Below are 6000 nucleotides of genomic sequence, written 5' to 3' on the forward strand. Positions count from 1 at the left end.
AAGCTCATAAATTATATTCTGTCTGTATTGTTTTAATTATCTACCTGTCAAATATGTGGAGGTTCTTAACACTGACTCCAACGGAGACAAAATATGTATTGCACAGAAGTGCTACATTAAAGTAGGAGAAACATATTTCTCCCAATCCCAGGACAGTGTTGTCCACAATACCATTGGATATAGATATCACCGAATTAGGACTGTTACCCACAAACAATGTTGTTCCACAACTGCTGAGAAAAACAGTAATTGTATTACACGGACTTAAGCCATTCCCCATTAAATAACTTACGCCTTTAAGTGCAGTTAATGTGATGTGTGTACAAAAAGAAAACTGGAAATGGAAGAAATCGAAGCTACAAAGCGAAAGCTGGAATACATGGCGAAAACAGTTACCACAAAGGACGAATATAAACTGGTACTGTAAAAACAAAAAACTATTGCAGATGTGCAAGCAAGGTTTGCATATTGTGTCCATATATTGGAGTCCCGTGCGAAACTGATGGAATGGAGAACATATACCATAGTTTAAGGACAGATATAAAGCTACATTTCCACCTTGATCTGCTTAAAAAGGACTGTTATACTGTACGTAAATTTGCTAGTCCGGATGCTGTGCACCTGGAAACAGAACCACCACTTCCAGAGCTTGAAACCATCTAAATAACAACATTTAAAAGCTGCAAAAGTTGTAAAGCTAAAATTCTATACAGAAATTCCACAAGAATGTGCAGCACAAGAGATGGTGCTGTATACCCAGGGAAACATGGGGTGTTATAACGATAGATAAGAGATAGAGACAGAGATAAGACATAACCTTAAACTCCCCGAGTGCTCTCGGCTAGAAGGTTTGCAGGAAGGAACGGAGCTAATTGTTAAAGCCATAAAACAGATATTACAGGAAAAAAACAAGATACATATTGGGATTCGGGAACATACCCTCCATGTATCTATCAAATTACTGGATGTCGAAAGAATTGGAAGATTCCAATGTACATTTAAATTGTAAGTTAAAAATAAAGTTGGATGTTACTAAAACAACTAACTAAGGACATAGAAGCATATTGTTTTCCGAAATTACTTTTGAACAAAAAGAGATTCTGTTGGCCGGAGTCCGAGATTTTTCTCAATCACGTCTTTTTGGGTTCTTGTGGTGATATTTCCATACTAACATTCATGCCCTAACACATATTTCTTTATATCCAACCGAGATATGAAATATCAGCTGTCTTAGATTTGGCTTTAAAATTTTTTTAGTATAATGATGTATTTTTTAAAAGTTTGATCCTCTATTTAATCCCTTTAAGCCTGAATTTCCGAGAAAAGTGGAACACATATATTTTTATTTCTAACAGAGAAGACAAATACAAATTTTCATACACTCCTGGAAATTGAAATAAGAACACCGTGAATTCATTGTCCCTGGAAGGGGAAACTTTATTGACACATTCCTGGGGTCAGATACATCACATGATCACACTGACAGAACCACAGGCACATAGACACAGGCAACAGAGCATGCACAATGTCGGCACTAGTACAGTGTATATCCACCTTTCGCAGCAATGCAGGCTGCTATTCTCCCATGGAGACGATCGTAGAGATGCTGGATGTAGTCCTGTGGAACGGCTTGCCATGCCATTTCCACCTGGCGCCTCAGTTGGACCAGCGTTCGTGCTGGACGTGCAGACCGCGTGAGACGACGCTTCATCCAGTCGCAAACATGCTCAATGGGGGACAGATCCGGAGATCTTGCTGGCCAGGGTAGTTGACTTACACCTTCTAGAGCACGTTGGGTGGCACGGGATACATGCGGACGTGCATTGTCCTGTTGGAACAGCAAGTTCCCTTGCCGGTCTAGGAATGGTAGAACGATGGGTTCGATGACGGTTTGGATGTACCGTGCACTATTCAGTGTCCCCTCGACGATCACCAGTGGTGTACGGCCAGTGTAGGAGATCGCTCCCCACACCATGATGCCGGGTGTTGGCCCTGTGTGCCTCGGTCGTATGCAGTCCTGATTGTGGCGCTCACCTGCACGGCGCCAAACACGCATACGACCATCATTGGCACCAAGGCAGAAGCGACTCTCATCGCTGAAGACGACACGTCTCCATTCGTCCCTCCATTCACGCCTGTCGCGACACCACTGGAGGCGGGCTGCACGATGTTGGGGCGTGAGCGGAAGACGGCCTAACGGTGTGCGGGACCGTAGCCCAGCTTCATGGAGACGGTTGCGAATGGTCCTCGCCGATACCCCAGGAGCAACAGTGTCCCTAATTTGCTGGGAAGTGGCGGTGCGGTCCCCTACGGCACTGCGTAGGATCCTACGGTCTTGGCGTGCATCCGTGCGTCGCTGCGGTCCGGTCCCAGGTCGACGGGCACGTGCACCTTCCGCCGACCACTGGCGACAACATCGATGTACTGTGGAGACCTCACGCCCCACGTGTTGTGCAATTCGGCGGTACGTCCACCCGGCCTCCCGCATGCCCACTATACGCCCTCGCTCAAAGTCCGTCAACTGCACATACGGTTCACGTCCACGCTGTCGCGGCATGCTACCAGTGTTAAAGACTGCGATGGAGCTCCGTATGCCACGGCAAACTGGCTCACACTGACGGCGGCGGTGCACAAATGCTGCGCAGCTAGCGCCATTCGACGGCCAACACCGCGGTTCCTGGTGTGTCCGCTGTGCCGTGCGTGTGATCATTGCTTGTACAGCCCTCTCGCAGTGTCCGGAGCAAGTATGGTGGGTCTGACACACCGGTGTCAATGTGTTCTTTTTTTCGATTTCCAGGAGTGTAGATTTTGCTTTAATATGCTTTCATAAAGAAATATTTTCATAACACTTCATCCCATATTTTACATCCTTCTGGGTTGACTTTCCGAAACACTGGAACACGTATTTTTTGTTTGTAACCGAGAATTCAAATATCAATTTTCTTATAAGTAGCTTTAAAAAATAATTCCGTAGTTCTTTAATAATTACTTATAGCAGTTAAATTTCCGAAAATGCTGAAACACGTACTTCTTTAGTTATGCCCGAGAAACCAAATGAAAATTTTCGTAGTTCTAGCTTAAAAATTGCCTTAATTGCGACGAATTATCAAAGAACAGTGTAGGCTAAAAACCCTCTCCAAATTTCAAGTTTCTATCATTTGTGGCTTGAGTTGGGAAATTATATGTCACCTGGTCAGGACATATATACAGGGTGGTCCACTGACAGTGACCGGGCCAAATATCTCACGAAATAAACATCAAACGAAAAAACTACAAAGAACGAAACTCGTCTAGCTTGAAGGGGGAAACCACATGGCGCTACGGTTGGCCCGCTAGATGGCGCTGCCATAGGTCAAACGGATATCAACTGCATTTTTTAAAAATAGGAACCCCCATTTTTATTACATATTCGTGTAGTACGTAAAGAAATATGAATGTTTTAGTTGGACCACTTCTTTCGCTTTGTGATAGATGGCGCTGTAATGGTCACAAACGTGTAAGTACGTGGTATCACGTAACATTCCGCCAGTGCCGGCGGTATTTGCTTCGTGATACATTACCCGTGTTAAAATGGACTGTTTACCAATTGCGGAAAAGGTCAATATCGTGTTCATGTATGGCTGTTGTGATCAAAATGCCCAGCGGGCGTGTGCTATGTATGCTGCTCGGTATCCTGGACGACACCATCCAAGTGTCCGAACCGTTAGCCGGATGGATACGTTATTTAAGGAAACGGGAAGCGTTCAGCCACATGCGAAACGTCAACCATGACGTGCAACAAATGATAATGCCCAAGTAGGTGTTCTAGCTGCTATCGCGGCTAATCCGCACATCAGTAGCAGACAAATTGCGCAAGAATCGGGAACCTCAAGAACGTCGGTGTTGAGAATGCTACATCAACATCGATTGCACTCGCACTATATTTCTATGCACCAGGAATTGCATGGCGACGACTTGGAACTTCGTGTACAGTTCTGCAACTGGGCACAAGAGAAATTACGGGACGATGACAGATTTTTTTCACGCTTTCTATTTAGCGACGAAGCGTCAGTCACCAACAGCGGTAACGTAAACCGGCATAATATGCACTATTGGGCAACGGAAAATCCACCATGGCTGCGACAAGTGGAACATCAGCGACCTTGGCGGGTTAATGTGTGGTGCAGCGTTATGGGAGGAAGGATAATTGGCCCCCATTTTATCGATGGCAATCTAAATGGTGCAATGTATGCTGATTTCCTGCGTAATGTTCTACCGATGTTACATTAACAACACAGGCACCGCACTATCGTATCGTGCTACTTGTTTTATTTGCCCTTTTTGTTATGTTCATCACTGTTGCTACACCTGCCTCATTGTCATAGAGACCAGCTTCGACGTGGACATCCTGGAAGAAGTCAAATCTGTTGCCATTAGATCTACTATATTACCATTACTGGGAGAGATCTCGGCTACTTTTTAGCTACTTTTCAGAGAAGGCATTTAGTAGTGTTTCACGCCAACCACTAACAAAACTGCAATCATACCAATTTATTGTTGGATGATTAAAGTCTCGTCCGATGAATATAGTGTGATTGGTGAACGTACGTGCTAGAGAACTGAGGTTTTCTCTAAAGTTGTCGATGACATCAGGTGGTGAGTAAACTGCTCGATAGGGCGCAAATATGATTTTATGCTCATTCTTGCTACTGAGTCTTGCGCAAACACTAGCGCATGCAATTTCAGTTTCTATCTAGGTGGATTTGAGTTTCTTTTCAACTGCGACGAATACACCATCTCCATTTCCCATTAGACTATACTTTCGATCTGCTAAAATTTCCCCTAAAAGTCTCGCTGCAGCACTAAGATTTTAATACTGTCGCCTGTGGAGAACATTTCTTTGGATCTTATCTCTCGGTCTCCTTGAGATACCTGGAATGGAGAGTAGCCTAACCTAAAAAAACCTTTGGTACGCCCCAATGTAGTCAGCTATGTGGTTTTGATTCTCACATGTGTAGTGCACACTTGACCCATGTAGGAGGAAGCTACAGTTCTGAACCCTAGGATGCTGGTCTTGGAAATGACTACCCAGCTGGTCACAGAGTCTTCGCAGTCTCTGGTTAAACCCCTTCACGCCGACTCAGGATGAGGGGTTACGAGATGTTCTGGGTGCAATGCTGCAAATTGTGAGCTTCGTTGAAACTCTGTCAGCAAGGTGGTATCCTCAACCATCTCTGCCAGTCGCTGGAAAATGTAATACATTGGACACAGGGTCGTCAAAGCCAGTCTGAAGCGCATGTAAGGGTGTTTCAGGGTAGATGGTGTTAAGAAATAACTGCTAAGAAAAAAATTCGGTAAGTTGCGCAGTTTGAGTAAGCTAGAGTTGAAGTCTGCCAATTAGGCCGTTGCACGCGCAAATTCAAGCGGACTGCCAGAAAAGGTGTCGCCAAACGTGACTGCTAAAACGGAACAAGAGAGCGCTAGAAAACTTGGACATGGGACAATAGAAAACATCGGACCCGAGCCAAAGGCTGAGCAGTCTCGTGTGCTGTCAGAACATCTGACTCTATGAAAACAACTGACGAACTGTACCAGGCGGGCCGTTTGAATTTGCACGCGCAACGTCCTGATCGACTAACTTCAGTGCTAATTAACTCGGTAACGCGCATCGTATCGAATTTTATTCTGAGGAATTATTTCTGAGCACAACCTGCCCTGCAATCCTTAAAAGCTTTGCAGAGTGGTTCTTACCGGCCCGTATATACAGGGTGTTTCAAAGTCTTATCGGAAAAAGTGTAGGATTGATAGACCATGTCATGGCGAAGAAATATTGTTAGGGATAAATCTCTCTCTGAAGCGTCCCTGTGATTCTAGGCGTCTTTCACAATGAATTATGCTCGTGAGAAGCAGCAGGGCATAGGTACACTGCGGTGTTCATGTATACTGTGTGTCGTTTCCAAGCAAGTCATCTGCTCTGTGTGAAAGAAGGGTAAACCGAGCTTCTAAAATACCTTTCTCCAT

The sequence above is a fragment of the Schistocerca nitens genome, chromosome 5 (genome assembly GCF_023898315.1).
Source record: "Schistocerca nitens isolate TAMUIC-IGC-003100 chromosome 5, iqSchNite1.1, whole genome shotgun sequence".
Taxonomy (NCBI): Eukaryota; Metazoa; Arthropoda; class Insecta; order Orthoptera; family Acrididae; genus Schistocerca; species Schistocerca nitens.